Source organism: Zingiber officinale, chromosome 5A, assembly GCF_018446385.1.
Source record: "Zingiber officinale cultivar Zhangliang chromosome 5A, Zo_v1.1, whole genome shotgun sequence".
NCBI lineage: Eukaryota > Viridiplantae > Streptophyta > Magnoliopsida > Zingiberales > Zingiberaceae > Zingiber > Zingiber officinale.
The window spans coordinates 77,415,030-77,438,800 of record NC_055994.1 but is presented as its reverse complement, the minus strand read 5'-3'; positions in this window follow the sequence as shown (position 1 = coordinate 77,438,800).

Genomic DNA, 23,771 nt, shown 5'->3' with positions numbered 1-23,771 from the left:
GTAGTCATATATTTTTCTTGATCATTAAAAGCCAATTGGCTTACCCTGGTTCGATCACTATTTTATTGGGTTATCTTCCATAGTGTGTCTAATTAGTGCAAATTGGTTGTCCCTTTGAACTTGGTTCTTAGGATCTCCAGTCAGCATAGGTTGGGTGTCCTCTATACTGATCGCTGACAATGACATCAAACCCATTCCTCGTGATAAGCTTGCAACTAACTCTTGATTTAACCCTTTGGTTAGCAGATCCACTATGTTATCCTTGTTGGTGCAACCTTAGGTCAAGGTTGACCTGGTTGACCCGACTCGAGGTGACTTGACTCGAGTTGTATTTTGATGTTTGACTTGGAAGATTGTCGGTGCAACCTTAGGTCAAGGTTGACCTAGTTGAGTTGCATGTCGATGTTTGACGAGAAGAGAGTTGTATTCTTGATGTTTGACAAGAATAGGTATTTGGGAGATTGTAGGTGCAATCTTAGGTCAAGATTGACCTGGTTGACCTGATTCGCGAAAAGTCCAAGTATGGAGACTTGGCACTGGAAAAGTCCAAGTACGGAGACTTGGCACGGGGAAAAGTCCAAGCAGGTAGCTTGGCACGCGGAAAGTCCTGGTGAGTGAAGCCAGGCAGTGGGAAAGTCCTAACTGGGATGTTAGGCAGTTGGAAAGTCCTGGTGAGTGAAGCCAGGCAGTGAGAAAGTCCTAACTGGGATGTTAGGCAGTGTGGAAGTCCTGGTGAGTGAAGCCGGGCAAGGGAAAATCCAGATGGATCAGGGATGATCGGACTTCTGGTGTTGGAAAGTCCAAGTAGGTCAAGGGAGTGATCGGATACTTGGCACGAAGAGGAAAATCCAGATGGATCAGGGATGATCGGACATCTGGTGTGGAAAAGTCTAAGTGGGTCAAAGGGATTGACCGGACACTTAGCGGGGAGTGCTAGCAGGTCAAGGGAGTGACCGGATGCTAGGCATGATGTACCAACAGGTCAAGGTTGACCGGATGTTGGTGTGGAAGCCTTAGGTTTAGGGCTGAGAAGTTTGGATCGGGCTGCAGATCGATCCAATGATACATGGGTCATCTGATCGGTCTGGTGACCGATCAGTGACCGATCAGTATGCTACTGATGGTTATCTGATCGGTCTGGAGACCGATCAGAAGGAGATCAGTGGCAAACTAGCAGAGAAGAGAAGCCTGATCGGTCTACGGACCGATCAGAAGGTTCCCTGATCGGTCTGCAGACCGATCAGGATGTTCCCTGATCGGTCCATGGACCGATCAGGGACGGAACAGAAGCGAAGGCTTCTTCCCTGATCGGTCTGCAGACCGATCAGGATGTTGCCTGATCGGTCCACAGACCGATCAGGGTTCTAGCCGTTGTGACGCAACGGCTAGTTTCTTCGCTGTTTCTTCTTCGCAGGTATAAGAAGACGAGGGGATCTTCTGTGCAAACTCTCTCTTTCTTTTTCCTGCTAGAACTTCTGTTCTTCTGCTGCTGAAGCTTCTGCTTCAACTGAGCTTTGATTGAGCTCGCCTCCGAAGCTTCGCGTGAGCTTCCAGTCGTCGACCAGCTGCTGCGTTTGGGTTGTGAAGTTGCTGCTTCACCTCCAGTCAACTCCCCTTGTTAATTTTTGGAATTTTCTTGAATTTATTAGGAGTTTCTGATTTTCCGGAAGGAGAAATCAGAAGTTTTGATTTCAGTGGCTGGATCGGTCCAGGGACCGATCCAGGGAAGATCTGATCGGTCTGCGGACCGATCCAGAGTATTGTGGATCGGTCTGCAGACCGATCCAGTGAGTTCCAGTAGCACGAGTGCGATCTGGTGAAGGGCTGATCGGTCTGGGGACCGATCAGGGCGTGCCGAATTTCTGATTTTTTCAGCTGTTGTCTGAAATTTCAGTTATGGAGTTGAGTTTCGGGTTTCTAAAGGTTTGAAACTCTCCAAGACATTGTTGGTGCAATGGTTAAGGGGGAGTTGACCTTTAGGGGGAGTTTTTACCTAATTATCAAGGGGAGTTGACTTTTAGGGGGAGTTTTTACTCCTTAAGACTTTTGAGGATTAGTGATATGGGATTATCACTAAGTTGGTTGTTGAGTTTAGTGTCAAGGGGGAAATTAAGAGTTTCAATGAAAGGTATGGGACTTTCATTAGGAAGAAACTCTTGACCTTGATACTCTCCTTTTTTTTTTTTTTTTTTCTTTTTGATGTGTGTCAAAAAGGGAAGAGTGTTCATTGGAGAATTATTGGAGAACCCAAGTTAGGTTATCGGGTTAACCTAAGCCAGGGGAAGAATGTCAAGGAATGTTCGAGGAAGAACATTGGAATTCTTTTTGATGTGTGTCAAAAAGGGGGAGAATTATTGGAGAACCCAAGTTAGGTTATCGGGTTAACCTAAGGGGAGAATGTCCAGAGAATGTTCAAGGAAAGAACATTGGACATTGGAAGATGGTTGGAAAACCTAAGTTAGGTTATCGGGTTAACCTAACTTGATTATGGGTTTTGTCAAACATCAAAAAGGGGGAGATTGTTGGTGCAACCTTAGGTCAAGGTTGACCTGGTTGACCCGACTCGAGGTGACTTGACTCGAGTTGTATTTTGATGTTTGACTTGGAAGATTGTCGGTGCAACCTTAGGTCAAGGTTGACCTAGTTGAGTTGCATGTCGATGTTTGACGAGAAGAGAGTTGTATTCTTGATGTTTGACAAGAATAGGTATTTGGGAGATTGTAGGTGCAATCTTAGGTCAAGGTTGACCTGGTTGACCTGATTCGCGAAAAGTCCAAGTATGGAGACTTGGCACTGGAAAAGTCCAAGTACGGAGACTTGGCACGGGGAAAAGTCCAAGTAGCACGCGGAAAGTCCTGGTGAGTGAAGCTAGGCAGTGGGAAAGTCCTAACTGGGATGTTAGGCAGTTGGAAAGTCCTGGTGAGTGAAGCCAGGCAGTGAGAAAGTCCTAACTGGGATGTTAGGCAGTGTGGAAGTCCTGGTGAGTGAAGCCGGGCAAGGGAAAATCCAGATGGATCAGGGATGATCGGACTTCTGGTGTTGGAAAGTCCAAGTAGGTCAAGGGAGTGATCGGATACTTGGCACGAAGAGGAAAATCCAGATGGATCAGGGATGATCGGACATCTGGTGTGGAAAAATCTAAGTGGGTCAAAGGATTGACCGGACACTTAGCGGGGAGTGCTAGCAGGTCAAGGGAGTGACCGGATGCTAGGCATGATGTACCAACAGGTCAAGGTTGACCGGATGTTGGTGTGGAAGCCTTAGGTTTAGGGTGAGAAGTTTGGATCGGTGCAGATCGATCCATGATACATGGGTCATCGATCGATGCGGTGACCGATCGGTGACCGTCGATATGCTGATGGTTATCGATCGATGCGGAGACCGATCGAAGGAGATCGATGGCAAACTAGCGAGAAGAAGCTGATCGGTCTACGGACCGATCGAGAGTGTGATCATGCCAGACCGATCAGGATGTTCTGATCGGTCCATGGACCGATCGGGGACGGAACAGAAGCGAAGGCTTCTCGTACCGTGATCAGTAAGCTCCGGGATCGGTCCGCCGATCGATCCGGACGCGTTCTAACGCAAGTTTCTTCATTGTTTCTTCTTCGCGGTATAAGAAGGAGGGGATCTTCTGTGCAAACTCTCTCTTTCTTTTCTGCTAGAACTTCTGTTCTTCTGCTGCAGCTTCGACTGAGCTTTGATTGAGCTCGCCTCCGAAGCTTCGTGTGATTCGTCGACCAGCTGCTGCGTTTGGGTTGTGAAGTTGCTGCTTCACCTCCAGTCGACAAGAAAGCAAGCAATTGGTAGAGTGTTATTGTATTTCATATTGTATTGCTTTTCTTACTGTTCTTGTACTCTTTGTTTGCTGTTGCAAACGTTTGTGGCGAGGTTTCTCCACCCACAAGGAGTATATTGTATTAGCCGATTCTCCGGGGACTCATCCACCGACGGATTGACTGGACTCGTCCACCTTACGGACACGCCGAGGAGTAGGAGCCCTAATCTCCGAACCTCGTTACATCCTTGTGTTAAGGTTTGGTTTTCTTCTCTGTCGTTTCTTTGTATTTTCCGCTGCGCTAACACGTTTTGTAGGAAGAACGCGAGAATTTGGGGCGGCTATTCACACCCCCCTCTCTAGCCGAGTACGAACGATCCCAACAATCCTTTGACTTCATATGGTCAACAGTGATAACTCTTATTGGGAGTAGTTGTCTAATGATATTATGTCTATGATGTATATACCTAGACTTACCATTATACAGATGGCTCTGTGCCTTGCCAATTACTGATAGACTATCGCAATGTATACAAATTGCCAGCACCAGTTTCGACCATCTCAGAATATCTTCTGAGAATTGCTATAGTCATTCAGTCTCTTTATCACATTTGTCAAGAGCTACAAATTCAGATTCCATCGTGGATTTGGTTATTACTGTTTGCTTAGAAGATTTTCAAGAAATGTCTGCACCTCCCAGAGTGAATACATATTCACTCGTAGACTTAGAGTCTTTTATGTCATATATCTAACTCGTATTACTGTATCCTTCAATCACAATAGGATATCTCGTATAGTGTAGTCCATATTCATGAGTATACCTTAAGTACCTTAGTACTCTTATTATCCCTTTCCAGTGCTCAACACTGGGATTACTCATGTATCTACTCAGTTTACTTATTGCTTAGGCTAAGTCTGATCGTCTACAACTTATTAGATACATCAAACTTCCAATTACTTGAGAGTACTCTATCTGAGAGATACTTTCACCTCGATTTTTTAATAGATGCTGACTCATATCTATCGGTGTTCTTGCTAATGCAGTATCACCCTTGGTGAATTTCTTAAGAATCTTGTCTACGTAATGGGACTGACTAAGAACAAGTCCTATTGTTCTAAGAATTTTGATTCTTAGAATCACATTAGTTAGGTCCATGTCTTTCATGTCAAATCTTGAGTTAAACATATTGGTCCTGTCCGAACCAGGGGTCAACGAACGCTGGGGATGTGGCGCTCCCTGCTAGATCCTCAAGTGCTCCGGCGAACCTGCAACAAAACCGAGCTGGGAGGGGTGTCCCGGCGACGGCCCTCCGACGCTCAAGTCAGGCGAGGAAATAGATGAAGAGGTGGCTTAGAAACAGAAGACCTGTGTACCTCCGGTGAAGAAATGTAGACCTTATATAGACCTCTCCAAGGAGCCTGGGCGCACCAATCAAAGCAGTCTCCTGCTTTCGACCATGCCCAGGTATGGGTCTGTAAGAAGGGCATCCATAAGGCCATACCGCTACTGTATCAACCTCTCCATGATGTGACGGCAAGATCTTCTATCGTGAAATCTTGTGTACGGCATAATCATTGGACATGCCTCTGCTGACATCCCATATCCCGAGCCGAATGAATAGGCCGCTCGGCTAACCTTCATATCCTCGCCCTTATCCTGGCCGAAAGGACAACCCGCTCGGCCCCTCGGTTCCAGCCGGGCAGACATCCGCTCGGCCGTTCAATCCTCCTGCCTTGGCATCGGAAACCCAAGCCTGGCTAGGTTATCTCTGGCTCCGCTCGGACCTGCTCAACTGCTTGACGCGGCCTTTACCCGCTTAGTCAACCCTCCATCCGTCCTCAGGCTGGGACCCTTCAGGAAGTGGGTCCCCCATTCTTACCGCCGGATCACTTGCCTCCCCTTCAAGTCTAGTCGAAGGAGGCAGTGAGTCCGACTGACTGGACTAGGTGTCCGAGCGGGCGGTCGTCGCCTTACCGTCGCTTATGATATACCTAGAGCTGTCCGACCCTTAGGCCAAATACAGCCGCTCGGCTCTTCGCTTTGGAGGTCTTGGCGTTCAGCGTGGATGTTTGTTTGTCTAAATCTTCTCGAAAATCGCGCAAATCCTTTCCATTAAGTCGAAGCATGCGCGGTATGGGCGCATTAATTGCGCCTGGTGACAGAGCGCCACGTGGCTCTTCTCGCGTGGCGGTGACGGGCCGTACGATGGGACGCGATTACTTTGAAATGGACGGCCCGATGACGTTCTTGTTTCTCGTGACCTGGATCAGACGATGGAGGCTAATCGACTTCGGCCGTATAAAGCCTTAGTTCTCCTCTTCTGCCGCATCTTTGCTCGTGCTTTGTCCTTCTGCCTCCTCTGTTGCTGCGGCCTCCGGCGATCCAGTTCCCGTTTTTCGGCGGCGATCTTCTCCGCCCATCTCCTTCTTAGTGAGCCTTCTTTCCTCACTTACCAGGTCTTTCCTAATCGTTTCACCTCTCTTTCGTTGCTATCCTTTTGTCTCTTCGAGATGGCGAGCTCTTCCGAACCCGCTACCCATGTTCACGGTCCATGGTATATGAGTATGGAAAGTAAATTTGACGAGGAGGGCGCTCGACGTCTTGTTCGGACGTACGGGATCCCGGACGACCATGAAATAGTTATAGCCGACCCGACCGATCGGCCCCATAACCCGCCGATCGGTACCATTTGCTTTTTTCTAGACCAATTCCAGGGCGACCTTAGATTTCCTACCCATCCCTTTATTTTGGAAGTTTGTAATTATTTCCGCATCCCGCTCGGCCAACTTGTGCTGAGTGGGGTGGTCGTCCTCTTTAGGCTGCATAGTATTCCACTTGACCCCAAAATATTCCACTTCTTCTTCTACCCCAAACAATCCGAGTTGGGCACCTTTATTTTCCAAAGTAGAATAGGCTTCAAATTTTTTGATAATATGCCGACCTCCAACAAGCACTGGAAGGAGTTTTTCTTCTATATACGACTTCCCGAGTGGCCAGACCGCTGTGCCGACCCAGCCGGAGCTCGGCAAATTCAGAAGCAATCCAGCCTACCTTCATGCGGCAAACTGGTTGTCCGGTCAGCGGTACAAAATCGACCAGTTGCTTCTCAAGGGGGTGTTGTACATTTTTGGATTATCTCCCGTTCGGGCCAATCTTCCCTACCGCATGAGTAAGGACTCTTTACTCACTTCGCCTTTTTTTGTCTAACTGATTTTAATTTTTTCTACTGCAGCTGAAGTCATGTGGCGCTCCAAGGCTACCAAAAAAGAACTCGCCGAGCGGGGTCTAATCCCCAGCCGCCCGGCAGCTACAGGAGAGGGGGGGACGCAGTCCGCCCCTGAAACAGAAGTTACTCCATCCGCTTCAACAGAGGTTGAGGCGGATCCTGTTTCCTCTGCCCCAGCCGAGCTGGGAGTCCCCCAGGCCGGGGATTCACCACTGGAAGCTCGGCGGAAACGTCGAAGAGACCCCAGCTTTCCGCCGAGCCAAGAGGGCGAACCACAGGCGCCGATCGAGGTCGCTTCGCCAGATCGCACGCCGTCGCAGATCGGGACCTCAGTGGCCTCGCCCACCGCACAACCCTCTGGCTCTCCTCCACGGACTCGTCGTCGCTTACGACGGTTGGGCGAAACTTCAACCATTGGGGAGTCCTCGGGCCAGGCGACTGAGGCTGAGGAAGTGCCGGCCGGCCACCCGACCGTCAAGACTACCCTTCGATTCCCATCGGAGGAATATTTATTGTCTGCCGATCGGCCTTCAAGCCCCGTTCATGAGATAACCTTGAGGGGTCCGCTCGCCAAGCTTTTTGAGGACGCTCAGATTAGGGTGACCCTCATGGGCCCAAGCAGCTTGGTGATAACCACATGCAGCAGGCCACTCAGGTAGGTTCATTTTTCTTCTTGTGTCCTGCTACTGTTTGGTTTCTGATTTTATTGTTTCCCTTACAGCATTGGGCCGAGCAAATCGCCACTAGCCATCGACTGGCCGAGCTGGAGGATCTCATGGAAAAACTCCAAGTCTCGGGGGCTCCATCGGCCGAGCGGGAGAAACAAGCCCGTGAGGCCGAACAGAAGAAGGCCGCCGACCTGGCTACAGAGGTGGTTCGACTTGAAGGCCTGGTGAAGAAACGCGACACAGACGTGAAGCGCGCCAGCAGCCAGAAGAAGCGGGCGATTGCTGATCTGGACAAGATGAAAGTTGAAGTCCGAGCCCTAGATCAGCAATCTAAGAATCTGGAAGCCCAGCTAGCTGCTGAACGGGATGGGCGCTCCGCCGAACGCACTAAAGCGGAGGTGGACCAGAAAGTTCTCCAGGACTCACTAATTGCCTCCCGAGCGGCTTTCAGAAAGTACAAGGAAGGGGAGCCGAGTCGCCTAGCAGCAGCGCGCCAAGAATACCTCCGCTCGGAGCGGTTCGGCGAAAAGTTTGGTGGCAACGTCTCCTCAACTTTTGCCGAGGCGGTCAAGGTCACCATGGCGTATTTGAAGAAGGGGGGGCACCTTCCTGCTGACCTGAGCATTCCCTCTTCAGATCTGGCGGCTATGATTGACGATATCCCGGACGCCTTTTTTAATTTTGAGGACCCGGAGTGAAGCGAGTTCTTTTCAGTACTTTCTGTATTTCATCTGCTGATGTACACTTTTTGCATGTGCCGATCGGCGTAATTGTCTTCTTTTGTCTCTATTTTTGCTTGCCCTTCATTGCCGTTTTTTTTTTGTTTGGTGCTTATTCGTAGAATCAGTTAAGCTCCACGTGTTCCACACTAGACGACCGATCGGGTTAATCAGTTGACTTGTTTTCCTCGAAATCGTTTAGCGCTTGGCTATGCTGTTTGCATTCAGTGAATGCGAAGTATTGGCAAACTGATGGCCGATCGGACTTAATCAATTTAGTACTTGCGAACGCTCATTATTTGGCGTCCTTAGTTTCGTCCAGTGAGCTCACAGTCGCGGGTTTAACTCTCGATCTTTAACGTCGGATCTCGACGGCGCGGTTATTTATAGCCGGTCGGCGCGGTTCTCGATTTTTAACTACGGGGCTCGTCGGTCTTCCGCTCGGACGTTTATAGACGCCGGCTCGTCTCACGATCTTTAACGTCGGTGCTCGACGGCGCGGTTTTTTATAGCCGGTCGGCGCGGCTCTCGATTTTTAACGACGGGGCTCGTCGGTCTTCCGCTCGAACGTTTATAGACGCCGGTTCGTCTATCGATCTTTAACGTCGGTGCTCGACGGCGCGGTTATTTATAGCCGGTCGGCGCGGCTCTCGATTTTTAACGACGGGGCTCGTCGGTCTTCCGCTCGAACGTTTATAGACGCCGGTTCGTCTATCGATCTACGGTGCTCGACGGCGCGGTTATTTATAGCCGATCGGCGCGGCTCTCGATTTTTAACGACGGGGCTCGTCGGTCTTCCGCTCGGACATTTATAGACGCCGGTTCGTCTATCGATCTTTAACGTCGGTGCTCGTAGCGGTTATTATAGCGGTCGGTAGCGGCTCGATTTTAACGACGGGGCTCGTCGATTTTCCGCTCGAACGTTTATAGACGCCGGCTCGTCTATCGATCTTTAACGTCGGTGCTCGGCGGCGCGGTTATTTATCGGCGCGGCTCTCGATTTTAACGACGGGGCTCGTCGGTCTTCCTTCGGACATTTATAGGCGCGGCTCGTCTATCGATCTTTACGTCGGTGCTCGGCGGCGATTTTATAGCGGTCGGTAGCGGCTCGATTTTAACGACGGGGCTCGTCGGTCTTCCGCTCGGACATTTATAGACGCCGGCTCGTCTATCGATCTTTAACGTCGGTGCTCGACGGCGCGGTTTTTTATAGCCGGTCGGCGCGGCTCTCGATTTTTAACGACGGGGCTCGTCGGTCTTCCGCTCGGACATTTATAGACGCCGGCTCGTCTCTCGATCTTTAACGTCGGTGCTCGACGGCGCGGTTATTTATAGCCGGTCGGCGCGGCTCTACGGTTTAACGTCTGGGCTAGACGGCCGTTAAGGCTAATTTTAACGCTTCCGTTCGACGCAGCTTAAAATATACAGAATTAGCGCCATATTACACCACTTTGCTTCCCGCACGTGGTCTTCGGTTTTTGTGTCGATGCTTGGGTACCGTACGCCCGGCCGAACGACACGGGATCTCCAGCATTGAGCATTTTGGCTCGGATAATTTACCTCCGTCCGAACGGTACGGGGCCTTCGATTTTTCTTGACGGTGCCTTATATTTATTCTCTAGATTTTTTGTTTCTGCATTTCAACCATTCAGTCGGAAAAAGTATACAGAATGATTTACATTGGCACACCTTTCATCCCGCCCGGTAAGGCTGGAGGTGATTTGCGCTCCACGGCCTATCTAGCTGCCGACCGTCCTCGTCCTCCAAATAATACGCGCCTGAGCGGAGCTTTTCGATGATTTTGAAGGGACCTGCCCACGGAGCTTCAAGCTTGCCAACGTCGCCGACCGGTTTGATTTTCTTCCAGATGAGGTCGCCAACCTGGAAGGATCGGGGAATGACGCGCCGGTTGTAATTTTGCTTCATCCGTTGACGGTACGCCATCAGCCGTACGGCTGCCTTGGACTGCTCCTCATCAACCAAATCCAGCTCCATGTTCCTCCGCTCGGCGTTGCTTCCATCGTAACATTGGGCCCGGACGGACTCGACGCCGACTTCAACCGGAATGACTGCTTCGCCGCCGTACACCAGGATGAAAAGGTGTGACGCCCGTTGCTTCCTTAGGAGTCGTCCGGATGACCCATAAAACGCCCGGCACTTCATCTGGCCAACTCGCGCAGAATACGGAGAATTTCGGTTGGCTACTTCGGCTGACCGTTGCTTTGGGGTAAGCCACGGACGTGAAGTGTTGCTCGATGCCATAGCTTTGCACCAATCCTCTAGCACTTTCCCTTGCCGCCCATTGTCGGAAACCAATCGTGAGGGATCAGAACCTCTGAGATGATGTGTTGCGGATGAATTTTTGACCATCATTGCTCGTGATCACAGTTAGTGGCTCGGCCTCCACCCACTTGGCAAAATAATCGACCGCCACCAATAAAATTTCTGCTGCCGCCATCGGAAATGGACCCACAATATCCATTCCCCATTGATCGAACGGACATGAAACGGCTGATGTCTTCATCTCCTCTGCCGGTCGGTGCGAGAAGTTGTGATACTTCTGGCATGAAAGGCACGTAGATACTGTCCGAGCGGCGTCCATTTGTAAGGTCGGCCAAAAGTATCCAGCTAGCAAAATCTTCTTGGCTAGTGATCGTCCGCCCGGATGTCCTCCGCACGATCCTTGATGTACCTCTTGGAGGATGTAAGCCGAGTCTTCCGAGCTCACACACTTCAACAGCGGGCGAGAGAAAGCCTTCTTGTAGAGCTGATCGCCGATGAGTGTGAACCGACCGGCCCTCCTCCTGAGCAGCTGGGCTTCATCCCGATCGGCAGGAATGGTGCTCGAGCACAAAAACTCCATGATGGGTGTCCTCCAGTCGTCCGGAAACATGAGGCCTTCCATCCGGTCAACATGTGCCACCAAAGATACTTGTTCAATTGGCTTCGGGATAATGACCGGCGTTATAGAACTTGCTAGTTTGGCCAACTCATCGGCTGTCTGGTTCTCCGTTCGGGGAATCTTCTGAACAAGAACCTCGCGGAAATTAGCTTTGAGTTTTTCAAAGGCCTCAGCGTAGAGTTTAAGCCGAGCGCTGTTGATTTCAAAGGTGTGGCCAACTGTGAATCTGAATAAAGTGTCACCCGACCGGCTCCCACATGCCGTGCTGCCTGTAATCCGGCTATGAGGGCCTCATACTCTGCTTCATTGTTGGTAGCTTTGTAATCCAGCCGGACGGATAAGTGCATCTTTTCTTCTTGGGGCGAGAGCAGCAATATTCCAATCTCACTTTCGAGCCGAGTGGAAGACCCATCCACATATATTCTCCACAGAGCTTCCGGCTCTGGCTTTTGCACTTCGGTCACAAAATCAGCCAAGGATTGCGCTTTGATCGCCGAACGGGGCTGGTATTGGATGTCAAATTCACTTAGTTCTGTCGTCCATTTGATGAGTCGTCCGGACGCTTCTGGATTCAACAGCACTCTTCCTAGTGGGCTGTTCGTCCGGACAATGATGGTGTGAGCCAAGAAATATGGTCAAAGGCGCCGAGCGGCTAGAACCAAAGCAAAGGCCAACTTCTCAAGCCCGGGGTAACGAGATTCAGCATCTTTTAAAATGTGGCTCAGAAAATACACCGGCTGCTCTTCGCCGCTCGCCCTCACAAGTGCTGAGCAGATAAATATAAAGTGACTCACCCCCGATCGGCTTGGCAAGTACAGGCAGAGAATTGAGATATGTTTTCAATTCTCCAAACGCTCGGTCACATTCTTCATCCCATTGGAACTTAGTAGCCTTGCGCAGGATCTTGAAGAATGGTAGGCTCCGGTCGGCGGTTTTGGAGATGAATCTGGACAAAGCAGTTATCCGACCGGTCAACCGCTGCACTTCCCTTGTATTTTTTGGAGGCGGCATGTCTTGTAGAGCTTTCACTTTGCTGGGATTTGCTTCAATTCCCCGCTCGGTCACTATGTACCCCAAGAAACGCCCTCCTTTTGCTCCGAACAGGCACTTCTGGGGATTTAGCCTGACTCCATATCTGCGTAGCGTTCGGAAGGTTTCTTCCATGTCCTTGAAGAGATCGGCCGCTCGGATTGATTTGATAAGAATATCGTCCACATAGACTTCCAGATTCCGCCCAATCTGCTCCCTGAACACTTTGTTCATCAAGCGTTGATAGGTGGCCCCGGCATTCTTCAATCCGAACGGCATCACATTGTAGCAATATGTGCCAAGCTAACTTTTTCTTGATCTTCACGGGCGAGCGGCACTTGATGATAGCCTTGGTAGGCGTCGAGCATACATATTAACTCGCAGCCGGCCGTAGAGTCCACCAGCTGATCTATCCGGGGCAGAGGATAAAAATCTTTGGGGCATGCTTTGTTTAAGTCCCGAAAGTCGATGCAGACTCTCCACTTGCCGCCCGGCTTGGAGACTAATACTACGTTAGCCAGCCAGCTCGGGAACTGCACCTCGCGTATGTGGCCGGCTTCCAGAAGTTTCTCTACTTCCGCCCGGATGATGGCATTCTGCTCGACACTGAAATCTCTTTTTCTCTGCTTCACTGGCCGAGCGTCCGGTCGGACATGCAACTCATGCTGTGCTACGCTCGGCGAAATTCCGGGCAACTCATGTGTCGACCAGATGAAGACATCATGATTTCGTTGGAGGCATTGGATCAGCTCCTCCTTCTGCTCCTCCTCCAGATCAGAGGCGATAAAAGTCGTGGCCTCCGATCATGTCGGATGGATCTGAACTTCCTCCTTTTCATCATAAATTAAAGCAAGAGGTTTCTCGGTTATGGCATGTACTTCGATTCGGGACGCCTTCCGAGCGGAACAGGCTTCTGCTCGGATCATCTCTATATAGCACCGCCGAGCTGCTAGCTGATCTCCACATACTTCTCCTACTTTGCCATCCACGGGGAACTTGATCTTCTGATGGAAGGTTGAGACGACTGCTCGGAATTCGCTGAGCGCCGGTCGTCCCAAAATGACATTGTAGGATGAAGGAGAGTCGACCACCACGAAGTTTATTGTCCTGGTCCTCCTGAGTGGCTCTTCTCCCAGTGAGGTAGCCAACCGGATCTGTCCGACCGGCTGCACTTCGTTACCGGTGAACCCGTAGAGCGGCGTTGTCATGGGTAGCAGCTCGGCTCGATCAATTTGCAGCTGATCGAATGCTTTCTTGAATATAATGTTGACCGAGCTCCCTGTGTCAACAAATATGCGGTGAATAGTATAATTTGCTATTACCGCTTTAATGAGCAGAGCGTCGTCGTGGGGTACTTCTACTCCTTCTAAGTCTCCGGGCCCGAAAGTGATTTCCGGTCCACTTGCCCGCTCTTGGCTGCAACCGACTGCGTGGATCTGTAGCTGTCGGACGCCCGCCTTTCTGGCTCGGTTGGAGTCTCCTCCGGTCGGCCCACCAACAATAACGTTGATCTCGCCTCGGGAAGTATTGCTTCTATTTTCCTCTTCCCGAGCGGACGGCCGGGATCGTTCTCTTGACGCTCGGCGATTCTCCTGCCTTGGAGATCGATGCCGATCGGGCGTCTGTTGATGTCGCCTCTCGGTGCGGGTCCGGTCGGCTTCATGGGTCCTTTGCCTCCTGTCGACGGAAGGAGACCGTCGCTCGGCCTTCCTGGGAACGGGATTAGCCACGAAGGGAAGACTTCGACAATCCCTTGTGTTGTACGTATCCGTCCGGTGGAAGGAGCAGAACATAGGAGTCCATTTCTTCTTTGGCTTGCTTCGAGCGGCAGCTACTTCTTGTACTTGGGACCTCATACGAGGGGAGCGGATTGCTTTGGCCCTTTGTCCCCTCGGCGGTTGATGAGTGGCGTGCTGTTTCCGTTCGCCCTGAATAGGTGCCCGCTCAGTTGGAGTTTCCTTTTTCCGAGCGGCTTGCGCTTCTTCCATGTTTATGTACTCGTTGGCCCGATGTAGCATGTGATCATAATCCCGGGGCGGCTTTCGGATGAGCGATCGGAAGAAATCCCCATCCACTAGGCCTTGTGTGAAGGCATTCATCATGGTTTCCGAAGTGGCCGTTGGAATGTCCATCGCCACTTGGTTGAATCGCTGGATGTAAGCTCGAAGCGATTCCCGGGCCTCTTGCTTGATGGCGAACAGACTTACGCTTGTTTTTTGATAACGCCGATTGCTGGCGAAGTGGTGGAGGAAGGCCGTTCGGAAGTCCTTGAAGCTTGTGATGGATCCGTCCGGCAGCCTCCGAAACCAACGTTGAGCCGATCCCGAGAGAGTAGTAAGAAAGACTCGGCACTTTACTCCATCGGTGTATTGATGGAGCGTGGCTGTGTTATCAAACTTACCCAGATGATCATCCGGGTCAGTTGTTCCATTGTACTCGCCGATCGTCGGAGGCACGTAGTGCTTGGGCAAAGGGTCTCGTAGAATAGCCTCCGAAAATTGGCGATTGATCTGCTCGGGAGATGAGTCCGCTCGGGGAGCTTTCCCCTTTCTGTCATCTCGCCTAGGCATCTCGTCTGAAGAAGATCCTCTATCTCTTCGAGCTGGCACGACTTCAGGGGTGCGGAATAAGGCCCGATGGAATGCGACGGTGGCTTGAGGTGCTTCCGCTCGGCCACCCGACGCAGATGTTGCTTGTTGCTCCGGCCGCTCGGCTGATGTTTTTTGTTTTTGCTCCACAAGTTTAGCGGCCCTCATCTCGACCAGAGCGTCGAGTTCTTCTGTTGAAAGCGCCACCGTGTGTTGTCGTCCAACCTCGTCCATCGTTCCCGTTCGGATGCAGGAGCGTTCCCACAGACGGCGCCAAATTGATCCTGTCCGAACCAGGGGTCAACGAACGCTGGGGATGTGGCGCTCCCTGCTAGATCCTCAAGTGCTCCGGCGAACCTGCAACAAAACCGAGCCGGGAGGGGTGTCCCGGCGACGGCCCTCCGACGCTCAAGTCAGGCGAGGAAATAGATGAAGAGGTGGCTTAGAAACAGAAGACCTGTGTACCTCCGGTGAAGAAATGGAGACCTTATATAGACCTCTCCAAGGAGCCTGGGCGCACCAATCGAAGCAGTCTCCTGCTTTCGACCATGCCCAGGTATGGGTCTGTCAGAAGGGCATCCATAAGGCCATACCGCTACTGTATCAACCTCTCCATGATGTGACGGCAAGATCTTCTATCGTGAAATCTTGTGTACGGCATAATCATTGGACATGCCTCTGCTGACATCCTATATCCCGAGCCGAACGGATAGGCCGCTCGGCTAACCTTCGTATCCTCGCCCTTATCCTGGCCGAACGGACAACCCGCTCGGCCCCTCGGTTCCAGCCGGGCAGACATCCGCTCGGCCGTTCAATCCTCCTGCCTTGGCGTCGGAAACCCAAGCCTAGCTAGGTTATCTCTGGCTCCGCTCGGACCTGCTCAACTGCTTGACGCGGCCTTTACCCGCTTAGTCAACCCTCCATCCGTCCTCAGGCTGGGACCCTTCAGGAAGTGGGTCCCCCATTCTTACCGCCGGATCACATATATTTAGTAGATTTGATTATCTTATCATTACTCCCAATGATAAGCATGTCATCTATATATAGGCACAAGATGACGTATTCATTCTATGTGGCTTTTATGTAGACATATTTATCATATTCATTAATCTTGAATCTACATTCCTTCATGACATTATCAAATTTCTCATGTCACTGCTTTGGTGCTTGTTTCAAGCCGTATAATGACTTCACCAATCTACAAACCTTATTTGTCTATCCTGGTATAGAAAATCCTTCAGGTTGCTCCATGCAGATTTCCTCTTCTAAATATTCATTTAGAAAGACTATCTTTACATCCATATGATGTATTTCGAGATTCCATAGAGCTGCAATAGCCAACAACACTCTAATGGAAGTTATTCTCGACACCAGAAAATATGTATTAAAGTAATCAAAGCCTTCTTATTGTCAGTATTCTTTGATTACCAATTTAGCCTTATACTTATCAATTGTGTCATCCGAGTTCATTTTCTTATTGAAGATTCACTTGCAACCTAGTAGTTTACTTCCTGAAGGAAGATCCACAAGTTCCCAAGTGTGATTTTGTAAGATAGATTCTATCTTAGATACAATTACGTCTCTCTAGTGAGGTCCATCATAAGAGCTTACTACTTTTGAGTAACTTTGGGGTTCACTTTCCAACATGAAAGTAATAAAATCTGATCTATAGGATTTTTTGACTTGAGCTCTTTTGCTCGGTCTAAGCTCAACCTCGACTGGTTCCTCATCATCATCTTCACCTTGTGTTTCATATGTCCATTTTAAGGAGATAGCTTCCTATCGGGACTTATACAAAAATACATGCTCGAAGAATGCGGTATTTCTCAATTCTATTATCGAGTTCTTGTATATATCCGATATTTATGACTCATACACAAAAAACTAATACACACTGCTATTATATGCATATCCAATAAATATGTAATCAACTATCTTTGGTCCTATTTTAATCCTTTTTGGATCAAGCACCAAAACTTTGGCAAGACACCCCCACATTCGTAAATATTTGTAGGATAGTTATCTTCCATTCTACAACTCATAAGAGCTCTTATCTATTTACTTCCGAGGCACCTTATTTAAAAGATAATTAGCTGTTAACATAGCTTTCCTCCACATAAACTCTGGTAGTCTAGAGCTTAATAGAAGAGTATTCATCATCTTCTTTAGAGTTTGATTCTTTCGCTTAACAACTCCATTTTACTGAGGAGTATAAGGAGCTATTGTTTTGTGTCTGATCTCATGTTCAACACATAACTTAGCGAACGATAATACATATTCACCACCTCGGTAACTTCAAACTACCTTAATCTTTTTATTAAGTTAGTTTTCAATCTTATTCTTATAGAGAGAAAATTTCTCTATAACTTCATCTTTACTTTTGAGAAGATACACATAATAGTATTTTATGTTATCATGTACAAAAGTGATGAAGTATTTATTTCCACCACATGTTGGTGCACCTTTGAGGTCACACACGTCGGTGTGAATTAGCCTAAGTGGTTCGTTGCTTCTCTCAACATGTTGAAAGGATAACCTTGCCATTTTCTCTTCAACACAAATCTCACACTTGTGTTTTGGGTCAAGGTGGAATATAGGTATGCTTTGCATGTTTATTAATCTACGTAACACACCATAGTTAACCTATCATAGTCTACCATACCACAAACATGAAGACTCAAGCATATAAGTGGAAGAACTTTCATCTTTATTTATCTTAAGCCTAATGACCATTACATTGAGCTTGAACAAACTATCAGATACATAGCCCTTCCTATAAATATTCTATTCTTTGACAGTACAACTCTATCTGACTCAAGAATAATGTGAAAACCATGCTTGCTTAACAGTGATCCAAACACTAGATTCTTTTGAATCTCTGGAACATACAACACATTGTTCAGAGTAAGGTCCTCGCTCGAAGTCATCTTCAAAACCACTTTTCCTTAGCCCATGATGTCCGAGGTTGCTGAGTTCCCCATGAACAACTTATCTCCATTGACTTTTTCAAAGTTGTGGAGCAGCTCCTTATTATAGCAGACATATCTGGTGACTCCAATATCGATCCACCATTACCGCGGGTTTAAACCGATCAAGTTTAGTTCTGAGACCACTACACAGAGGTCGTCCATTTCTGGTCCCTCATTCAGGTTGGCCTCTTGCTTCTTCTTTATCTTTCTGCATTTCATAGATTTGTGACAAACTCGACCATTGTTGAAGCACTTCCTAGAGAATTTCTTAATACCTCCTCTAGGTCCCATTTTGGAAGTCTTGGGGTTCTTCTGTTTTGAGTTTTGATCGTGCTTGTCCATATTGGCTTTTATAGTAGCCTGAGAGAACAACTTTCTCTCTGAACTCTTGTTATCTCCGTCGATGCGAAGTATAACAATAAGTTCCTCCTGTTGGTTGCTACTCGGAAAACCTAGAGGTTCCACTGTACAAAAATTTTGTACAAAGGTCTGAACCTTTTCCTAGCTACCATGTGTTCTTTTAAATTAAATTTTGGATCGCCTGCGGAACTTAACACGTTTGATCCAAAACTTAATCTATTCGTTCTTTTAGGTTTTGACTTGGTTCTCCTGCGGAACTTAACACGTTCGACCCAAATCACCTTAAGTTATTAATTTCATTAAATATTAATTTCCATAATTGGTTCCCAGTACTGACGTGGCGAGGCACATGACCTTCTTGGATATGGGAGCAACCACCACCGACTAGACAAAACCTTTTATGGAAAGCTAATATTTAATTTCCTAAAATAACTTTAGGTTAACCGAAAAGAACAATCAAATCACAAGAGAAAAAAAAACAAAACAAAAAAAAAACACAACATCGAAAAACATATTCGAAATACTAGAATCGCATGCCTCTTGTATTTGGTATTATTTCCAAAAATAACTAGTATGATGCGGAAAGAAAAATTACTAGTTATACCTTTTAGAAAGACCTCTTGATCTTCTACCGTATTCCTCTTCTAACCTCGGACGTTGTGTGGGCAACGATCTTCCGAGATGAGAAACCACCAAAGCACCTTCTCCTTTCTTCAAATTTCGGCCAAGCACAAAGCTTCCAAAAGATGAAGATCTTTTCCACCAACCAAGCTCCTAGGGATATAAGCTCTCTCCTTCTTCCTCAAGCTAGATCCGGCCACCAATTAAAACTCCATGAGCATGAAGAGGTTCGGCCACAAAGAGAAGAAGAAGAGAAGAAGGAAGGGCCGGCCACACCACCAAGGAAAAGAGGGAGAAAAATAGAATAGAGTCGTTAGCCTTGAAACCTCCTCTACCCCCTCTTTTATAATCCTTGGTCTTGGCAAATAAGGAAATTTAATTAAAAACTTCCTTAATTCTTTTGTCATGAAAAGGAAAAATTTATTTTAATTAAAATAATTTTCCTTCTCACTAAAACATGGCCGGCCACTTATTTCCTCAAATCAAGGAGAGTTTTAATTAAACAAGAATTAAAACTTCCTAATTTGTTTCCGGAAATTTATAAAAATTTCTCCAATAATTTTATCCCTTCATGATTGGTTTATAAAAAGGAAAATTAAAATCTTTCTTTTAAACATGTGGATAAAAAGAAAGTTATCTCTAAAAATTAAAATCTCTTTCAATCTACAAATAAGGAAAGATATCAAATCTTTTCTTAATCTTTTGTAGAAACTTATAAAAGAGAATATTTAATTTTTAAACTCTCTTTTAAATCATGAACATGTTTAAAAAGGAAAGTTTTCTTAAAATTTAAAATCCTCCTTTAATCAACAAATAAGGAAAGATTTCAAATTTTAAACTCTCTTTTAATCATGTAGATGATTTACAAATAAGGAAAGTTTTTACCAAAAATTAAAACCATCCTTTTAATCTACAAATAAGGAAAGAGATTAATCTCTTCTCTTAATCTTTTGTAGAAAGCTATAAAAGGAAATTTTTAATTTTTAAACTCTCTTTTAAAACCAAGATATCCACATAAGAAATAATTTTAATAAAAATCCTTTTTAATATTCTAGTGGCCGGCCACCTAAGCTTGATACCCAAGCTTTGGCCGGCCACCAACTTGGCTCATCCACTTTGTCTTGGCTGGCCCTAGCTTGGGTTCCAAGCTAGCTTGGCCGGCCCCATTGGATGGGTAAGAAGGTGTGTATGTGGTGGGTATAAATCTCTATATACAAGAGACTACGATAGGGACCGAGAGGAGGAATTGGTTTTGGTCTCCCGATGAAATTAAGCATCCCGTGTTCGCCCCGAACACACAACTTAATTTCATCAATAATAATTCATTCCACTAAAGAACTATTATTAAACTACCGCACCAATCCCAAATTACATTTTGGGCTCCTTCTTATTATGAGTGTGTTAGTCTCCTTGTGTTTAAGATGTCGAATGTCCACTAATTAAATGAGTTACTCACAACTCACTTAATTAATATCTTAGTCCAAGAGTAGTACCACTCAACCTTATCATCATGTCGGACTAGGTCCACCTGCAGGGTTTAACATGACAATCCTTATGAGCTCCTCTTGAGGACATTATCAACCTAGTATCTCTAGGACACAGTTTCCTTCTATAATCAACAACACACACTATAAGTGATACCATTTCCCAACTTATCGGGCTTATTGATTCATCGAACTAAATCTCACCCATTGATAAATTAAAGAAATAAATATCAAATATATGTGCTTGTTATTATATCAGGATTAAGAGCACACACTTCCATAATAATCGAGGTCTTTGTTTCTTTATAAAATCAGTATAAAAGAAACGACCTCAAATGGTCCTACTCAATACACTCTAAGTGTACTAGTGTAATTATACAGTCAAGATAAACTGATACCTAATTACACTACGACCTTCTAATGGTTTGTTCCTTTCCATTTTGGTCGTGAGCTACTGTTTATAATTTATAAGGTACTGATAACATGATCATCTGTGTGTGACACCACACACCATGTTATCTACAATATAAATTAATTGAACAACTACATTTATCACAAATGTAGACATTTGACCAATGTGATTCTTATTTCTAGATAAATGTTTATACCAAAAGCTAGGCTTTTAGTATACACTCTAACAATCTCCCACTTATACTAAAAGACTAAGCTGCCATATCTGCTGCCATACATCTGATTCCCATCCCTTCAACATGCCCATCAAAAGCTCTTGCCTTAAGGACCTTAGTGAAAAGATCTATAGGTCATCACCTGATGCAATCTAGGCGGCAACAACTTTTCCTCGTTTATACGATTCCTCGTATTGGGTGGTACTTGCGCTCTATTGTGTTTACTTGCCTTATAGACTTATGGTTTCTTCGAGTTTGCTACTGCACCAACATTATTACAATAAATTGTAATAATTTTTGGACAAACCAGAAATCATATCTAAGTCTATCTTGAGGTTATTGAGTCATTCAGCTTTTATGGCTACCTCAGAGGCTTGCCATATACTAAGCTTCTATGGTGGAGTTCAGAAAAACACCTATGCTTATCACTCTTCCATAGTTATGGCTTTACCTCCTAAAGTAAACACAAAACCCCGAGGTTAACTTATTATTGTTCCTATCCGATTGGAAGTCAAAATCCATGCAACCCACAAGGACTAAATTAACTGCCTTGTAAGCTAGCATATAATCTCTAGTGCCTCTAAGGTACTACAATATATGCTTTACTGCAGTCCACTGTCCTTGTCCAGGCTTACTTTGATATCTGCTAACTATGCCCTTGGCAAAACAGATTTCTAATCTCGTGCATAGCATACATTAGGCTTCCAACAGCCGTAGCATAAAGAACCGCCTTTATTTCCTTTATCTCCTTTGATGTCTACAGAGACATATCTTTAGATAAAGTTACTTCATCCTGAAAAGGTAAGAAACCTTTCTTGGAGTTTTGTATGCTTTAAAACGAGCAAGGATTTTTCCGATGTATGAAGCTTGGGATAAGTAAAATATTCTTTTCTTGCGATCCCTTATTACTTTGATCTCAAGAATATATACATTCTCCCAAGTCCTTTATATTGAATTGTTTGGACAACCATACCCTTACTTCTGACAACATTTTGATATTGTTTCTAACTACCAAAAATGTTATCTAAGTATAGTACAAGAAATATCACCACGTTTCCATCACATCTTTTGTATACACAAGACTTATCCGGCTACTAAATCCATAGATCTGGATTACTTTGATAAACCGGATGTTCCAAGACCTTGAAGCTTTGCCTCAGTCCATAGACTGATTGAGCTTGCACACAAGATGCTCTTAGCCCTTTGCAATGAACCCTTCTGGTTGCTTTATATAGATGTTTTCTTCAAGACTTCCATTAAGGAATGCAGTCTTGACATCCACTTGCCAAATAGATAAAAGAATCCGAATAGACTTAAGCATGACTACCAGTGAAAAAGTTTCCTTTTTCATCTAGCCTTGCTTTGAAGGTTTCTACCTTCCTGTCTATCCCTCTTTTCCTATTATAGACCTTTTACACCCAAAGGCTTTTACACCACTTGGTGGTTCTACAAGCTTCCAGATTTTATTAGAATACATATATTCTAATTCTATTATTCATTACTCTTTGCCAAGATGCTGCATATTTATCTTGGAGTGTTTCGTCATATGTCCGGAGATCAGGTTTATGTCCTTCAGGGATCGAGTCCAAAAACTCTCCCAAAACATGACCTATTTAGGTTGCCTAACAACCCTCCCACTACGACAAGGCACTTTCTGCAATTGTGTATCATTTGTGATACGTGTTACAGTTTTCTTGTGGTATCTCATCTTATACAGTTGGTACTAGGTTAGACATATCCTTTATTATTTCCTTAAGAACAAATTTACTTATGAGCACGTGGTTCATTATATAGTCCTTTTCTAAAAATCAGTCATTGATGCTAACAATGACTTTCTGATTTTTAAGACTATAAACCTACTTTTGTTTATCTAGGATAACTTACAAACAAGTGAACTCCTATCCAACTTATCATTGTCTCTCATATGTGCTGGATTACCCGAATCCGAATATGCTTCAAAATAGGTTTTCACTTATTCAGCAATTCTATATGAGTAGAGAGTTCTAACTTGGAAGGTACTATGTTCACTTTCGTTTTCAGAGTTTATCCTTAAAACAAATTTGGTAATTTTCTGAATAACTCATCATCTATCTAATTATTCCATAAGAGTCCTTTACCTTCTTTCTACTACACCATTCTGTTGGAGTGTACCAGATGCAGTTAGTTGGGATTGAATCCCTACTTCTGATAAATGACTCCTAAATTCTCCCAAGAGATACTTGCCACTACGATCTTACCGTAGTGTCTTGATATTTTTACTTTGTCGTTTCTCCACATCAGCCTCGTACTCTTTGAACTAATCAAAGCACTTAGACTTGCGGCACATCAAGTAAATATATCCATATCTCAAATAGTTGTCTATAAAATAGATAAAATATTTGAAACAACCTCTTGCCTGGATGCTCATAGGATCACACAAATCAGAATGAACCAATTCCTATATATCTTTGGCTCCATACCCCTTAGACTTAAAAGCTCCTTGGTTATTTTCCTTCCAAGTAAGACTCGCAGGTTGGAAAGATTTCCACTACTAATGAACCCAAAAGTTCATCAGCTACCAATAAATCCTACTCAAGTATAACCTAGCTTTTAGATGCCAAAGATATAATTGGTTCATTTCCGAAGGTTGCTTTCTCTTAAAATTAGAAGATGTGTTACTAATTTCCATTTGTTGCATCGTGGGAGTTATTGGATTATAAATTGTCAACCATCATACCAGAATAGATAACTTCCCTATTTTTCTTGATAACAACTTTGTTATCAAAATAGACACAATATCTATAATAGTTTAGAAACTGAA